This window comes from Ambystoma mexicanum, chromosome 11 (genome assembly GCF_040938575.1).
Source record: "Ambystoma mexicanum isolate Mex_15411 chromosome 11, UKY_AmexF1_1, whole genome shotgun sequence".
Classification (NCBI taxonomy): domain Eukaryota; kingdom Metazoa; phylum Chordata; class Amphibia; order Caudata; family Ambystomatidae; genus Ambystoma; species Ambystoma mexicanum.
Window position 1 is genome coordinate 1,314,858,520 of NC_090934.1, and position 16,727 is coordinate 1,314,875,246.

The window sequence follows — 16,727 nt, forward strand, 5'->3', positions numbered from 1 at the left end:
CAAAATCATTGCTTCAAAGAAGCTATCATCTATCCATCCATTATTATGGTTGTCTGATGTCATATATTTTGGGTCATTTCATTTATTTGTGCTGTTGGAGTACATGTAATTCTTCAAGAGATGATATGATATGATATGATATGATATGGCATTTGTAACGCGCCTATACACAAGTGTTTCAAGGTGCGACGAGGCGGGGGGGGAACAAGGGGAAGACAGACAACGATCCTACTAGGCCAGGTGACATTCAGACCGCACAAGTGCAGGGGAAGGGGGAAGGGGAAAAGTGCAAGGGGAAGGGGGAAGTGCAGTACAAGTAAGTAGAATAAGTAAATAAATAGGGCCAGCTGGTGGCAAGTGCAAGGTAAGTGCAGACAAGTGCTGGGAAAAGGGGGGCTGTAGGGATACAGAGAACAGTCCCTCAGTGCAGGGGTTGCCAGGAAGGCAGTGCAAGAGGAGAGTGGCTGGGACCAGGACCGAGGTCGGTGAGAGTGGCCCAGTTGCAGATTCGGTGCAGATTCATGTCGAGACTTCAGCAGGGGAGAGGGAGAGAGAAAGCAGAAGCAAAGAGGAAGGTTTTGAGGTGCTTCCGGAACCGGAGATGGTTCTCCTCAAGTTTCAGGGAGGCAGGAAGGCTGTTCCAGAGGGAGGACCCTGCCACGGCGAGAGATCGACCCCCGACTCGTTGCTTCGAGAAGCGGCTGACCCTTAGGGAGTTGGAGATGGATGAGCGAAGGGCTCGGGAAGGAAGATATTTAGGAAGAAGATATTGTGTCCATTAGGATTTAAGGTGTTCAACTGTAGGATGAGTTTGGATTCAATATATCCTAATTGCAGTTCTCAGTTTCCTTCAAACTTTTTATAATCAACATTGCTACTTAAAATTACAAACCTGAAGGATTCCCTATGCAATGGAATTGTGACCGAATACTTTCTATCCTTTTCTCTGTCTTGCTCTGTTTTGCTCTGACATGCTCTTGAATTGTTTCTCTCCTTTTCTGATTTCATCTTCCTGAATATCATCAACTATATGTAACATAATGTAAAGTGTTCTTCATTAGGGCAACTCTTGCCATCCTCACAATTAAAATGCATACATTTGATGAAGATGGATGTCTTATAGAGACCTTCTGACCAACAGAGCAGCATCTACACATAAAGAAATCATGAGGCAGTTTCCACAGCTAAGTCCCAGTATCATTCTTAGAAACTTTGCAGTACTATGTACCAGGCTGTCCCTTAGTGTTGTTGTTAATTATCTGGATACATTGTAAGCACATTTACAACATGGTGTCTGGTCACTCCGATGCTCTGTTGCAGCTTCACAGGTCATGGGGGATGTGGTAACAAGTACTTTCTAGGGACGTCATTACGTTGAGGCCAGGCAGGTACATTGTTCTCTGTTTTTCAAGAACCTTTGTTAGTAGGCTTCATTTCCTTCGTAAACGCGTGTTTCATTCATTTGTCAGAAAGCTCGAATAAATGTACTTTTGTGAACGTTTTCTAAAAAGCATGAACCAGGAAGATGATTTTCAGTGCAAAATCATGAGCCCACTTAGCGTAATTGTGCTGTGTTCCCTACGGACACCTCAGCAGCCCGGTTTGGTGACTGCCCTTCTTCGTGGGCCCTAGCCACTTTCCATTTTTCCTACGCATTGGTGTCCCTTCTCTTTTAAGCAGAAATTCTTCAAATACTGCAATTTGGTTGGTGTTCTATAAAAATTGAAGGAGACATCTGAATGGTTGAGCCTAAGCTGGCACAAAATGGGTTTTGAGGGCATCATGAGACAGAACGAAAGAGTCTCTAAGACCGTAATATGATCACGTGACTCGCTGCTCCAGCTGATAAATTTGCCATGTGTCACGCTACAGGCCAGCCTGAATTCAATCCTTTGAAAAGAAATGTGAAATTAGATTCTATTATCTTGCATAGTGAAAAGAGCATTGCACTATAGGTGGACGAGGGACCAGTAAAATGGCAGTTGTCTACGTTAAAGATTACGTGACCTATGCCGCCAAAGTGTCATTATAGGTCCTTCTTTCGGTCCCTGAGATGGAAGTGAGTGGACCGAAGCTGTGCCCAAAGTCTCTCTATGGACCGCTACTGTTGCAGCCTTTTGCCTTGTTAGGCTGTTGTGGGTCGCAGACTCTATGTCCAATGTGTTGAGCATTTCATTTAAGAGAGGTTAAGCAGGACTTGTACACTCTATTCTAAACATCAAATCTCTTGGATACGTTTCCATTTCCTGCTATAACCTCATTCTTTTTTTGCCCAGCATTCTTTTCTATTGTTCAATCAGGCACTCCGCTCCCTCGGTCTACACACTATAGGAACCCGGAGTTAAAGCAACAAGTAATGTTGGAAGTTAAACACAAATACTCTTAAGTGCTCGCCAACTTCTTGCTTGAGGAATAATGTTGCCTTGTCCTTGGTGGAACTGGCGAGACTGTACATCCTAAACCTTTCTTCAATTTCCATGCTACCCTTTGAGCACAAATTTCTCCAGGGCAGACTGTGCTAAACAGAGGACACTTTAATAAGGGCAAAGTGCATCCTGTGCTCAATTACAGCCTAGAACTATGGGGACAGTGCCAGGCTCTCTCCGTGCTACAGGAACCAGGAGTACAGGGATTTTGATCTTCAAGCTTTGGTATACCCTGGGTCATTTCAAAAGTATATTATCACCGATCGAAGGAATACAGAATTAGTATTATTTGTGAATGCATATGGTGGCCATATAGAGCATTTTACTTATTTCCAAATCAAAGGACTATTTGTACTGGAATGCACAGAAAAGGCTTGTATTTATTTTTTATTTATTTATGTTTACATGTATAGCAGCGCACAGATCCCTGAGGCATCTAGGCGCTGTTTACACTACAAGTGTGGTAGCACGGTCCAAGGTGTGCAGGACCAAGCACATAGTTACAACATAAGGGTACATAAGGGTAGATCGAGAGTGCACATTCCGGTAAAGCCACACGTCATGGTTCGGGGGTCTACATCGTGTGTACAAGCAGGCATAATGAGAAACATTTGTGTGAATGCACATTCCGGCAAAGCCTCAACTCATTGTGCGGGGGTGGGGGGAGGGGAGGCTGCATTGCAGATGAGGTATGAACTAGATTATACAGTAAGGCATGATTGTATTGTTTTGAACACAGGCCACGTAAATGACAGAAAACTCTTATCTGTTCTGACTAGCTACTTACTGCATAGCCTTCTGGGAGAAATGCGGCGGTCCATCCAGTGATTTTTTAAATATAGACTTAATACGTTGTTTAGGAGTGAAACGTGTTGATCATTAGGTGCAACGCAATCCCTTCATGCTCATCTCGCGTGTAAAAGCTGCCAGTCCGTTATCTGTCTGAATTAGCCCTGGCCAGTCTTTTTTTTAAATTTATTTTTCATTTTTATTATTTGCAATTTATAAAATGTACAACTTTACAAGTTAACTCCCACAGACAGAATGAAATACAGAGTTAGTATAGTTCCATGAATCTGCCCCAAATCTTCTCAAATAAGTTTATTTTCTTAAATCGGCGAAATATTATTCTCTCCATAGCAGCAAGTTTCAACATTTCCTCTCTCTCTCGCTCTGTGACATTTGTACACCCTCTCAAAACCTACGCAGTTATATTACGTGATATTCCCTAATCCACCATTGAGATGCTGTTGGACATTCAGTTCTCCTTACGTTTGGCTCCAAAAGGGCCTGCCAGCCATTACATCTGTCCCACAGCAATGCATGTGAGCTGGAATAATTTGAACTACTAAATGGGACACTTTGCATACATCAAAAAGCTCCAATTTATTTCTAATATTGAATACAATATATATTTTCAGGATTCACGCGCAACCCAATGAATTAATAATTTCCCGGTATTCTTACCGTAGGCCTTATATGTTCCAGTCATTCAAATTTCCTCACAAAATGAGCCCATTGTGCTCCGTTATAATGCACGTATAAGCAATGTGGAAAACCTCCCAGTCATTGGAGTCAATGGAAAAATCACAATTTCTATCAAATCTTTTAGGCAGCGGGTTGTATACTGGCTGGGGAGATGATTGTAGAACCAGCTGTGTGCACTGCACATGCATGCACAGGTAGGTAAGGGACATGCAGGTAAGAGGGTGTGCGTAAAAGTTAGTGTTTGAACACAATTACGTTAAGCAGGCATAGTAAAAAGACTATGGGCCTCATTACAAGTATGGAGGTAGCCATGCTGCTTTTAGCGGCATGGCTACCCTCATACCAGGTACCGAGTCCGGGTTCCTTGAATGGGGAAATACTGGGCCATTCCGACCTTGCAGGGCCCGGTATTTCCCCATTCAAGGAACCCGGACCCGGTACATCCCCATTCCCATTTGAGCCCCCATAGGGCTCAATGGGAATGGGGAGGATGCTAACAACGGGCCCGTTAATGACGGGCCCATTGTTAGCATCCTGGTCTGCTCGCGGGTAAAACCAGGCATGCTTAGCGTGTCCCATGAGCAGACCTCGTAATGAGGCGGTAGAGGGTTAACGGGGCCGGCAGCTCTACCAGCGTCGTTAACCCTCTACCGCCTTCCTCGTAATGAGGCCCAATGTCTATGCTAAATGTAATTGTGGGCAAACTCTGAGTTGCACACTTTTTACATCCTTCAAGAATATGCTCTGGGTATACGGGTATTATTGAAATACTATGTGTAAAATCACAGCTCCTTTTGAGGTGGTGATGTCACCACCTCAGAATGCTCTGTACGTTGGCAAAGAATACTTAATGAATTCCATATTCCAAGTGAATAACCTTTAACTCTGAAAAACATGCACAGAACAGGATATGAACACTATTACATTAAGCATGTACGTAATAACAAGTCTTCTATCATGCTTGGTGAATGGAAGTCTTTCTACTATGTCGATGCTTATTGTAAGACTTTACATATTCTAACATGGGCAAATGCTGACGTGTTGGTTCAAAGCCATCAAATGCATATTCGTATAGGGGAAATTGCTGGCTTGATGGGGCAAAGCCATCGTAGGAGCATCCTTAAAGGGGTACATGCTGGTATTTTGGCCAAAATCCATCAGAAGTCTGTAAGTACAGGGACACATACTGGCATTTTGGGGCACATTCATAACAATTGTGCCCTTACTGGGGCAAATACTGGTAATATTTGTGGCAAAGCCATCATAGGTGTGTCCGTACAGGGACAAATGCTAGCAACATTTTTGTAAAACCATCATAGGTGTGTTGTTAAAGGGAAATATTATAGCAGTTGGTTCTATGTCTTAAAAGCGCCTGTTGAAGGCACATCCAAAAAAGGTCACTTTTTTCAAGCTGAGTTGGGGTGACCTTCAATTGTCAGGAAATGCACATTTCAGGAGGTTTTACCCCCGAACCTCCCCTTGAATCCACTCCCCCTCCTCCCCTGCCCTCTCCCGTGCTCTTCATCTGCAAATGCAGATGACGACCATGAGATAATCGAACCCCAGTTTTGCTGATCTGCCCCCTCCTTTCTCCACCTCATAAGCCCCCCCCAGAAAACAAACAGACACACACACACAACATACACATACACTTACCTGCTCTCCACAACTGCAACTTTCATCTTCTGGTCCAGCGTGGAAGGGTGTGTCAGCTGCTGCGTGCGGCATAGGGCGGGCCTTGGTGGACCTGCGGGCTTTGATGTGCAGTCTTTTTTGCCCACGATCAATCGTCATAGTTCCATTTGAAATAAGTAGGGACCACTGCTTTGGCAGATAGCATAGGTGTAATTGATGTTGCCTATTAACCCTTTGTGATCAGTGTTCCTTGTGCAAGCGCATCAGCCTGAGCCTTTAAGTTACAGGTAATTGGTGTAAACTATCATAGATTGAAAGAGGAGTCGCAATGCCTCCCCATGTCCATAGTGACCACATGAACTACAATGTTTACAAAACATTCCCAAAAATCACTTTCAAAGCCAGTTCAGCAGATAATGTATTAGAAGTTTGAATTTCATCTGTAGTATTTTTCTAGGAGCGGTATGAACACAGGTACATCTATCTAAAATAAGAAGAGGAACCCACTTCCTGATTGAAAATGAGAATGGCTCAAAGTCTCCCTTAGTGTCACTCATTTTCTGAATATAAAATGAACGTGTGTCATTGAAAACGAGCAACAAAAATAAATGAATTGCTGGACTTGTAGAGGTTTTAATAATCTAGCCTATTACTGCAAGTTTCACCAATGATATCCTTGAGTCTGAAATCCCAAGGGACATTGCATCCATTTATTTATTTAATAGCTTTCAGGCCTCGGGGCACTTGGCAGAAGATATACATGTGTTTGAGGTCTTTTTTGCACCTTGATGGGACACACCAGCGAATGTTCTTACTTCCGGTAGTTCAAGCGGAAATGACTTGTTCACAGGAAATCTCTCTCAAAGTGAATAGCGTCAAATTATTAAATTCAGAATTCCATCTGAGTTCTAATATCTGATTTAATTCAGAGCATTCAGTAAAATGTGAGGAATCTGACTTCTTTTGGCTTTGAAATATGTTCCCCAATTGACTCCTTAAAAGTAGCATTGGCCCTGATGCTTCTTCGATTACAGAAATATCATGGCTCTGATTCACAGAGCGTTTTCCAATGGGATTGCACCATTATAAAATGCTTCTGTGAATCGAGGTACACATTTTTAAGAATGTTAGTGCTTTACAAAATGTGTTACATTTTTGAAGCTGCGATTTTCTTAGGATTCTTTGTGTACTTACAGGCCTGTGATCATTTTCCCCAAAAGGCCAGCATTTGTCCCTGTAAGGATACACCTGCGATTACTTTGTCGCTATATACCAGGATTTTTAAAACCACCCATTCAATTTATCCACATGAAGTCGTTCTCTGTTACTTTACATTTAATGTGGGTGTACAGAATTATACTTGATGTTTCATCAGAAATACTTATTACAATAATTGGAATGCTTTACATTGTTCGAGTATAATAGGACTGTTCTGGACTTTATATTACATTACAATCCTTTTGCGTGAATGCAAACGTTTGATGGGTCTAGAAGTATTACTTAGGTCAGTATTAAACATTGTATCAGGGAACACATCTGCAGCCCCATTACACTCTTGCAATACAATTCTCTCGCTTGTTGTTCTCCCCAGCCAGTGCAGTACTCGACATGCTTTCATTTGTCGCTACGGTTGCTACTTAAGCTCTTAAGAAATGAGAGCTAAATCATGCACTCTGATCTCGAGTTTTCTGAGGCCATCCACAAGGTGGTGATATTTCCCTCAATCTTTATCTGCACCAAGTCTTCTTCCATCTCACAGGTGTCTGCAACCATTGTCTCTCCAGATGTTTTGAACTACAACTCCCATCGGCCCAAGCCAGCAATGTCAAACGTGCAGCATCATGGGAGTCTCAGTCCAAAACATCCTGTCCTATTGAATAAGTTTCCTTCCACCATCCCTGGCTCTAGACCTCTATCTTCAGTGGATCCGTTGCATATGTTTCCAGTCATGGGTCTTTCTCTAGAGCGACAAAAAACGATTTCAAGCAATTCATAGGAGTAATTAATTGGAGTTGATGACATGAACGCGCAATAAATGTCCAAAAAAGAGGAAAGGAAATCAAAATAGCTTAAACAAATATCACCACAAAAACGGAACAAGAAAGCAAAAATGTACTTAAAAAACAATAAAGAAACAGGAAGAGATCAAAACAACTTCAGAAACAGGCAAAAATGTAAATTCTATTTTGTAGCCATTGATAAATGCATTTTGTCCATTATTTGGACTTAATAGTGTCAGATTTGGGAACTGAAGTACAGAGAGATGATGTCATTTGGTGATGTTCAAAAAATCGAGTGCCGGGGCAGGGCCTGTAGCCCAGCCCTTGTGGATCCACCTTCAAAGAGTCGACTCTGTACCTAAATAAACTTGGGCTTGGAGGATAGCTAAGGAAAAACACGTTTGTCTTCAAACGCAGAACTTCCCAGGTTCGAATTGCGATTCTGCGCTTAGAGACTGGTTTCTGGTATTAAGCGTGCACTAAAAGATTAATTGAAAAGAAATCAAGGGGCGCTCCTTATCCCCAGCCGTTTTTTATATGGTGGTCCCACCAACGTGCCTTATTTTGGCTATCAGCATTTTCAACTACAATATACCTGTTGAAGCCACAGAACAGCTACATCAATCACTCAGCGGGACCATGGGACCTTGTGGCATAACACACAAGTTACGTTTGTGATACCTTGCTGATGTCACAACACAGCACATCCGACTGTCAACGGCACATGCTCAATCCATAGCATAACCACACGTAATGGCACTATGATAACAATTGAATAATTAGCATCACAGCACTTACGATTTGTGTGTTACTGCACGCTACATAGCATAGCAGCATTTCTCTCCTTGTTACCTGTATACTAGAACTACATCAGCCAGTTTGCATCTGGCAAAATGCCAGTTGGCATCTCCCATTCAGTTGCAACCTGCAGTACCCAGAGCATAATTACATCAACCCTCCTCCGCTGTCACCGGTTTCTAGACATGCCATAACATAGCCAATTATTGCACTTATAATAGTGTATTAGTATAAAAACTCACTCGCATCAACAAATCAATTTGGATCTTGTTTCAATAAACTGCGATACCAATGGACTCCATAGCATAGCTGCAATATTAACTGCTTATAATTAATTGAATCGCTCAGCATTTCTGCATTATCTGCACTGTGTTGTCCCATCGGATCCCATAGCATAGCTACCTTCATTCATCGCCTACCCTTTCGATAGCATAAGTACTTCAATTTCATGTGCCTACCGGCTGAAACCATAGCATGGGTATACTAAGAACCCCTTGCCATCTGCCCAATCCCCCCAGATACCAACCGACTCCACAGCATAGCCACATCAATTACTCTTTATTACCTGCACAAGCCACCATGATGCCAACTAACTGACTCTTCCAAACTCTTTGCACTACCAATTAAAACAGACAGAACAGCAAGACTAACATATTGTGCCACTGACTGAATACATTGAGCCTCATTACACGGACGGTGGTAACCATGGCGCTATTAGCGCCGTGGTTGCCGCCGGTATTTTACCGAGTCCGCCATGGTGAATGGTGGAATTACCGCCCTATTCCAAGGTGTGTGGGGGCGGTAATTCCCCATTCATCATGGCCCTTCCCCATTCCCATTTTTGCCCCCATAGGGCTCAATGGGAATGGGGAAGGCAGTAATTACGGTACCGCAAATTGCGGTACCGTAATTACCTCCTAGGTCCCTTTGCGGGTCCTGTCCTTAACGGCTGGTAAAACCAGCCGTTAAGGTAGGGTCCCACAAAGGGACCTCGTAGTAAGGCGGTAAGGGTACCAGTGCTGGTAAACCCTTATCGCCTTACTACGAGGTCCCTTTGTGGGTAAACCCTTAGCGCCGTCCGTGTAATGAGGCCCATAGTCTTGAAGGTTTCAATGCCACTCCATTTCACTGGAAGATCGTTTTCACTGGGGCGCTGGCTGAACCCTCGGCATCACAAGGTCAGTGGCAGGGTAACACCAGTTTGGTCAAAGGCAAAACCCTAGACTGTTTCATAGGTTCTGCTATCTGTAGACTCCTCTCTCATCAACAGAAGCTAAAGGGTCTTCACCGGTTCAAGGAGTCGATTCTGGTACACGACCGGAACTGAGCCAGCACAAGGTACACAAAACTAATCAACAAAGTAACTCAGCAACCTGTGTCTCTCCAGATGTTTTGGACGACGAGGCCCATGATCCCCCGTGGACGACTGCGAACTAGGGCCAATGGGAGTTTTAGTTCAGAACATCTGGAGAGTCAAAGTTTGCAGACCCCTGAAGTAAGTATTATTCTTCTGAGCCGGGAGATATAATATGCTAACCAGAATGTGAAGCAAAAAATAGTGTTAACTTGTGGAAGTTAAATAATCATACCCTAATCTTCTTAGCTACTTCCAGTAAATGAACACGGTGGAGGAAGCACGCATGCCGTCCCACTCCCTGGAAAAAGATTTCCTTCAAGTATGATTTAATTACTGTCGATGGCTTCTGTGAATATGATCTAGTTCACCAAAAGTAGGCATTCAGTGGAGATTAGACACATTTTGCAAACTTGAAATAAACATTTATTAAGTTCATAAAAGCTAGGCTGGTCCTAGCGTGAGAGAAATTCATCTCTCTAATGGACAAGAATAGAAATTGACAACCTGGGGCTAGTAAGGGACGCCTGATGGAATAACTCTCATGTGCATTTCTCATGGTGATGTTGAGGGTGATTGCTTTTACTGGGTGTTTGAAAGTGACATTAATCTGTTTGGACTTTGCCCTAAAGACACTGGTGGTTGTTGTTTTGTCCAATGTATAAATATAGAAAAATTAAAAGACTTTCAAGGACGGAAAAACAATGACTGCATCCACAGTAGCATAAACAAGATTATAGGCTTTTGCGTGGTGGCGTAAACGTATTAGTTTACAGCTATATAATAGAGTAATTTCATAAAGGCCTCGTTTAGCCAACCAATTGATTTGGATTTGGGTTTACTCATTTATATTAAAAGCAGATTAAGAGAGGATAACACAAAAGGCCTCATTATAAGTTTGTCTGTCTGGAATTAAAGTGCCAGCACTATTCCGGACCGGGGTGGTTCACTGAGCATCACTGATCAGGGTCTGGCCTGGCTGACCTCTTTCCTCTCAGATCGACCCTCCCAGGTCCAACTTGGATACTTCCTTTCATCTATCTTCCTCTCTACCTGTGTTGTTCCCCAGGGGTCTAACCTCTTGCCCTGGCTTTTCAACCAATACCTGGCAACTCTCGCCCACTGCATTTCCATTTTCTGCTCAAATTTCCAGTGCTACGCTGACGACACTCAACTCATTTTCAAGCTGCCCTCTGCCACCTCCTCTCCCTCTCTCATCTCTGATTGCCTAACTGCCATTCAAGATTGGTGTGCCACCAATGATCTTTGTCTGAATGCCAGCAAGATGGAGATCCTCCTCATCGGCACACCTTCACCATCCTTTCCCCTCACTCACTGGCCGGCCTCCCTTGGCCCTCCTCCTACCCCCACCTGCGAGGCTAAGAACCTTGGGGTCATCTTTGACTCCACCCTTTCCTTCTCCGCCCACATCTCTGAGGTATCTAAAAAGTCACATTTTCCGACTGCACCTCCTCAGAGGTACTCTGCCTTTCCTCTCCTTCCCCCAGAAGCTCATGGTATCTCAAGCTCTTGTTCTCTCTAGCTTGGACTATTGTAACAGCCTCTTTCTAAATCTACCTGCCTCTACTCTCCGCCCTCTGCAACTAATCCAGAACCGGACTGCGAGACTTGTCCTTGGCCTCAAGCCCAGGGATCTTATCTCTCCAGCTCTGAAATCTCTTCACTGGCTTCCAGTGTATGCAAGGATTAAATTCAAAACCCTCTGCATTGTCCAAAAGGCTTTCTGGGGCCTGGGTCCAAAATACCTTCAGCTATCCCTCCGCAAATACCTCCCCTCTCGAGCTCTTCGCTCCTCTACCTCCAACTCACTCAGGGTCAGTTGTTTTTCTAAGAAACGAGCTGGGGGTAGATCTTTGTCTTCGGCTGGGGCCTCCCTCTGGAACAGCCTCCCTGCCACTCTAAAACTTGAGGAGAACCATCTCTGGTTCCGGAAGCACCTCAAGACCTACCTCTTTTCTTCTGACTTCGCTCCACCTCTCCCCTACTGATCTGTTCTCTCTTGGCACCGTGGACCTGGCCACCCTCTGTGTTTTGGGCCCAGGTACCTGCTCATCCTGCCACCCTCCCGCACTGCCTCCGGGCCACCCCTTGCACTGGGGTCTGTATCTGTACCCATACAGCCCCCCCTTTTTTCTTCCTGCACTTATCAGACCTACCCTGTCTGCTGCCTTAAACCTAGCACTTGCAAATTGCTGGCTGCATTACCACTGTTTGTTGCCTTTATTATTTATTTATTGTTATTTATCTGTTTCTCCTCTGCTTCGCACTTTCCACCTCTCCCCCTTCCATGCACTTTTCCCCTCCCCCCTCTTCCATGCATCTGCGTGTTCTCAATGTCACTGGGCCTAGTAAGATCGCTGTTTTGTTCTCCCCTGTTCCCCTCCCTTGCCTTGTCGCGCTCTGAAACACTTGTGTACGAGCGCGATAGAAATAAATAAATAAAATATCAATCAATTACCTCCAGCTAAAAGCTCGAGGTATATCAAGCACCCCACCTGCAAAAAACAGCTGGTATTACCGGCACCGGTATTACGGTTGCCGCTATTACCGGCATTCCCCCCATGGAGTACTATGGACCTGTAATCTGCCAGTAATACCAGTAGATCAGGCGCCGGTAACGGTAATACCGTTTGCCAGTATCCTGGTAGTTTCCGCCAGGATACAGGCAAGCGTGTAATGAGGTTTGTCTTGTTAGACTAGGGGTTTGCAAACTTTATGTTTCCAGGTGTTTTTGTCTACGACTCCCGCGATCCCTCACCATTGACTCCGCTGCCTATGGCTGATGAGAGTTGCAGTGTAAAATATCTGGACTGTCAAAGTTTGCCGACCACTGCGTTAGATAGCTAAGGCAAACATATCAAATGCACTCTCCATTGTCAGAAGGGTATCCAGTCATAATGTCGAATACAATATTTTCGAAAGTAAAAATGTCGAAAATATTTAGTCGAAAAACAAAAATGTCGAAAAACAAAATTATTAAACTTTTTTTTAAAAATAATTAAAGGTATTTCCATGTGGGGTGGGGGTGATGGGGAGGATGGGGATAGGGGTTTGGGATGGTTTTTTTTAATAATTAATTAATTATTTAATATTATATTAAAGATTTTTTTAAAATAATTAAAGGTATATCTATGGGGGGTGGGGGGGATAGGGAGGAGGTGAGGGGGGTTGGGGTAGGGGTTTGGGATGGGGGGTTGGGGGGGGGGACCCCCCCCCATAATAAATGTTACTATCTGGGTAAAAAAAAAAAAAAAAAGTGTTTTGGGTTTTCGATTTTTTTTTCGACATTTTTTTTTCGAAATTATGACTTTTCCTATTATATGTATGTGTTTTCGACTTTTTTACATTCGACATTTTTTTTTCGACATTTTTGCTATTCGACATTATTTTTTCGACTTTTTGACTATAAACCTGTCAGAAGCGGTCAGAAGCAGCCAGTAACGCGGTAACTAAGGTTCTGGTGAGGCTTGACGATCGTTTGTAAGGTCCTTTCCTTTGTTTTTTTCTTGGCAGCTTGATCCTGAGCGTGGGCTAGTGAGATCGGAGCTGCATGGAGCACAGTGTAATCAGCTATTTGGAGCTGAATGGAGCCGAACGGATTACAGTGTGATCTCGGTGTACTATTGTAAGTACAGCATCTTTGGTTCGGCCAGCTCCTTCAATAGCAGGGTTTGTTTTTTGGTCTCTTTTTTGGCAGGGGGCAGGAAAGTGGAGCAAGGACGTTTGGGCTGCCTAAACCACCTAGCCTGACTAACCTCATCGTGCTCTACCGTCCTATTTAGTGCTTCTGAGCCAGCATTGCTGGTAGAAGTCCATTCCTGGAAAGGTATAGTGCCCCTAAAAATTAAGCAGGACTTTGACTGCCTATTAAGGTGACATGGCAGTGGCGGTGTAGTATGCACTACTTTGATTGCCAGAAAATGAATATACCGTCCCATACTCCATACACCATATTCTATGCTACCTGCTCCATCTTCTATACTACTTGCTCGACTGCACTCTATTTTGTACTGTGGTCCCAGAGTGGTGAAGTACAGTGGGCCTCATTACGACCCTGGCGGAGAACCATGGTGCAATTTGCACCATGGTCCATGGCGCAAAGCTGCCAACTCCGCCATGGGGGTTGGCGGACTTACCGCCCCATTCCGACCTTGGCGGGGCGGTAAGTCCCCAATCCCCATTTACCCTTCCCCATTCCCATTTTTGCCCCATAGGGTATAATGGGAGTGGGGAAGGCGTTAATTACGCCACCGTAAATTACGGTGGCGTAATTAACGACAAGTCCCGTAGCGCCATGGATTTTTCCGCCTGCAAAAAGCAGGCGTAAAAATCACCATGGCGCTACGGGAACTCGTAGTCGGGCGGAAAGGTACGCCATGCTTTACGCCGGCGTAAACCCCTTTCCGCCAGGGTCGTAATGAGGGCCAGTGACTTGAAGATCTTGAGAACTTTTTGCCCCCCTGGCCCGTTACCTGATGCCATTACTTTGACTAGCGAAGAAGATGCCCGGCTGGGTAGCGCTGCGAGCGGAGTGTGTGATGTCTGTCATCAAGCTCCAAAGTGACATAATATCCGGCACGGAGTTCAACATGGAGTCTGAAGATATGTCTGAAGATATGTGTTTCAATCATAAGGTTAATGACAAAGATAAGGACGTGGACGTGAAGGAAGTGGACGATGCTGAAGTAATAACTAGAAAAGATGACTGTTTGCTAAGACAGACGTCTAGGTCTTGTCTACGGAAGACGTCACAAATTGGGAATTTGATATATAAGCCATCAACTAGGATTACTGATGTTTTCCCTGTTCGTAACGAGGCTGCTTTGGGAGTCATCTGTAATCATACTTCTATTGACCTGAGCACACAATTTATGTCGGAACTATCGCCAGTGGCACCACGTCTGGGTTCAAAACTGATTGAGACTGTGGCGTGTGCCTTGGGGGGCAGGTGGGGAGCCTTCGACCTTTGGGGATCAGCCCTGGGTTGGGACCAGTTGGGGCAGCACAGGAACTTTCTGGTCATGGTTTGTGTGCGGCCACTATGGCAGCAAAAGTGGCTTTGGCTTCAGCTTCGGTTTCATCTTCGGTGATTGCACTGGACAATCTTGCAGCTAAAGGTGGGGGGGGGGCAAGTCAATTAGTAAGCAGTCCTATCAATGTATTCCCTTCAACGTCCCTAACCGCTGCCACCGTTAATCAGATGGAGGCTTGTGTTGACGTGTATGCTTCAGCCTTAGTTGAGTCGAACGTGTTTAGCGGTGTTGGAGATATCGAGGTACTGAGGAGCCCAAGTTCTCCATTAGTAGGATCACACCCTAACTCACCTAACTCTCACTAAATTTACCAAATGACAGCATCATGAGCTGTGACTCTGCATCCATGTTCAGGGTTTTAGAGTCTTTATTAGCTCAATTACTCATTAGATCAGATGTCATTTTGGAATTTCTTAAGAAACGGGACAGTGGGGTTGCTGAATTTGCTGGTTCTTTGCTTCTTCACGAGAGCATTCTGTGGGACCACTCTACTAGCCTCGAGAGAATTAATGCCAGTGCAGTTTCAGCTCTAGGTGAGTCTTTAATCAACCAGAATGAGGAGGAGGGGGAGGGGCCGCTTTAGAGACTATATCGACTGATTCTGCTGTATGGTACGCACGCAGAAAGGGTAAAGTTCTTAATCGGGCGGCCATGTATTCATATAAGCGACAACAGAATCAAGTTTCTAGAATGGAGCTAGAAAGAGGAAATGATGGCAATGACCAGCCGGCGAGACAATGTTTAGCTGCAACACAAACTGCTTGTCTGGGCATTGGTGTTGTAAATGACATTGTTGCCTCTCTGCTGGATGGAAAAAAAAGAAAAGCAGCGCTATAAGTATGGGAAAAATGGAAAAGGGAAGCACAGCACTGCAGAATAAGTGTGCTGCCCAAACTTCCTTCTCTTTTGCGGAAGAGGATAAGTGTGAGTGAGCTTCCACTTCCAAAGGAAGTGACTTTTGAAACTTTTCACCACAGGATTACTGATCTATAAAAATAATCAACTATTGTTGATTTGACGAAAGTGGGTTGTACGAAGGGTCGGGGAAGAATTGACCTACAACCAAGTGGTGCTGTTAGCATCCAGCGATCTTGTGAAGCGGGGCCAGTACACAATCTTAAGCACTTGTTTTCAGCTCCTACTATCTCCACTATTTCCCCGCATGTGACTGCGGTATCTCGGTTCAGACTGATGTCTGTCCAGTTATAGAGATCCAACAAGTTAAAATATCAGATCGTACAGAGGATATGAAGGGTCAGAAATTCAGAGTCTGTTCGTTTGACTCTACGTGAGTATCTGTACCGTTCACAAGTTATGGAGCTGTTCCAATCTATTATCCCGCTACAAATTATTAGAAGTAGTGATGTTCGAATAGTTCATCAATGTGAGGGTGTGGAGATGGTAACTTCGTTGGTTTATTTCTGTACAGAAGTTATGAATATGTTGCAGAGCACTGTCAACAGTTAGTTCGGCTTGGTTATGAGTGCACCGTGGTGCAAACACCAGAGTTCTAACTTGTGGGTAATACCAGCAGATCTCAAAAACAATATGAGGTGACTACAAATAACAATGACTCTGTCAAACAGTCTACTGCTGCTGCGCACTTACTGGCCGATTCATGGAATAATTAGCGCGGCGCAAGTGGGCATAAACGTGCGAATCGCAGTGGAATAGCGAAAATCGCAGTGAACGTGCGAAAATCGCACGAAAAGCAGCGCACGTCGATTCATGGAAGGCCGTGCGCGAGAAAACCAGCGGATGTGCGATAAAAAGTGCGCGGCGCACGTTAGCGCACAGGCCATCTAACAGCGTGCGCCAGGTCACAGCGAAAATCGCACAGGCCACAGCGAAAATCGCACATAGCGCGGCGCACGCAATAAAAGTAGGCGGAACACGGGCGTAACACTCGGAATGGGGAACAACTTGCCAAAACGTGGGCGTCACGGGGGAAGTACAGGGCACAAGTGCGCGG

At 44.5% G+C, this 16,727-nt stretch overlaps 1 protein-coding gene across 3 annotated transcripts in view; it reads left to right on the plus strand.

Moving 5' to 3' along the window:
* Positions 1–16,727, plus strand: part of TNFAIP8L3 (TNF alpha induced protein 8 like 3) — a 361,911-nt gene that overhangs the window by 194,388 nt on the left and 150,796 nt on the right. Inside the window, exon 2 of one of the 3 annotated variants that reach the window (XM_069624812.1) lies at positions 13,236–13,347. The exons of the other annotated variants lie outside the window; for them this stretch is intronic. The gene's annotated coding sequence lies outside the window, so the exon portion shown is untranslated. The remainder of the gene's footprint in view (positions 1–13,235; positions 13,348–16,727) is intronic. 3 annotated transcript variants of the gene reach the window in all.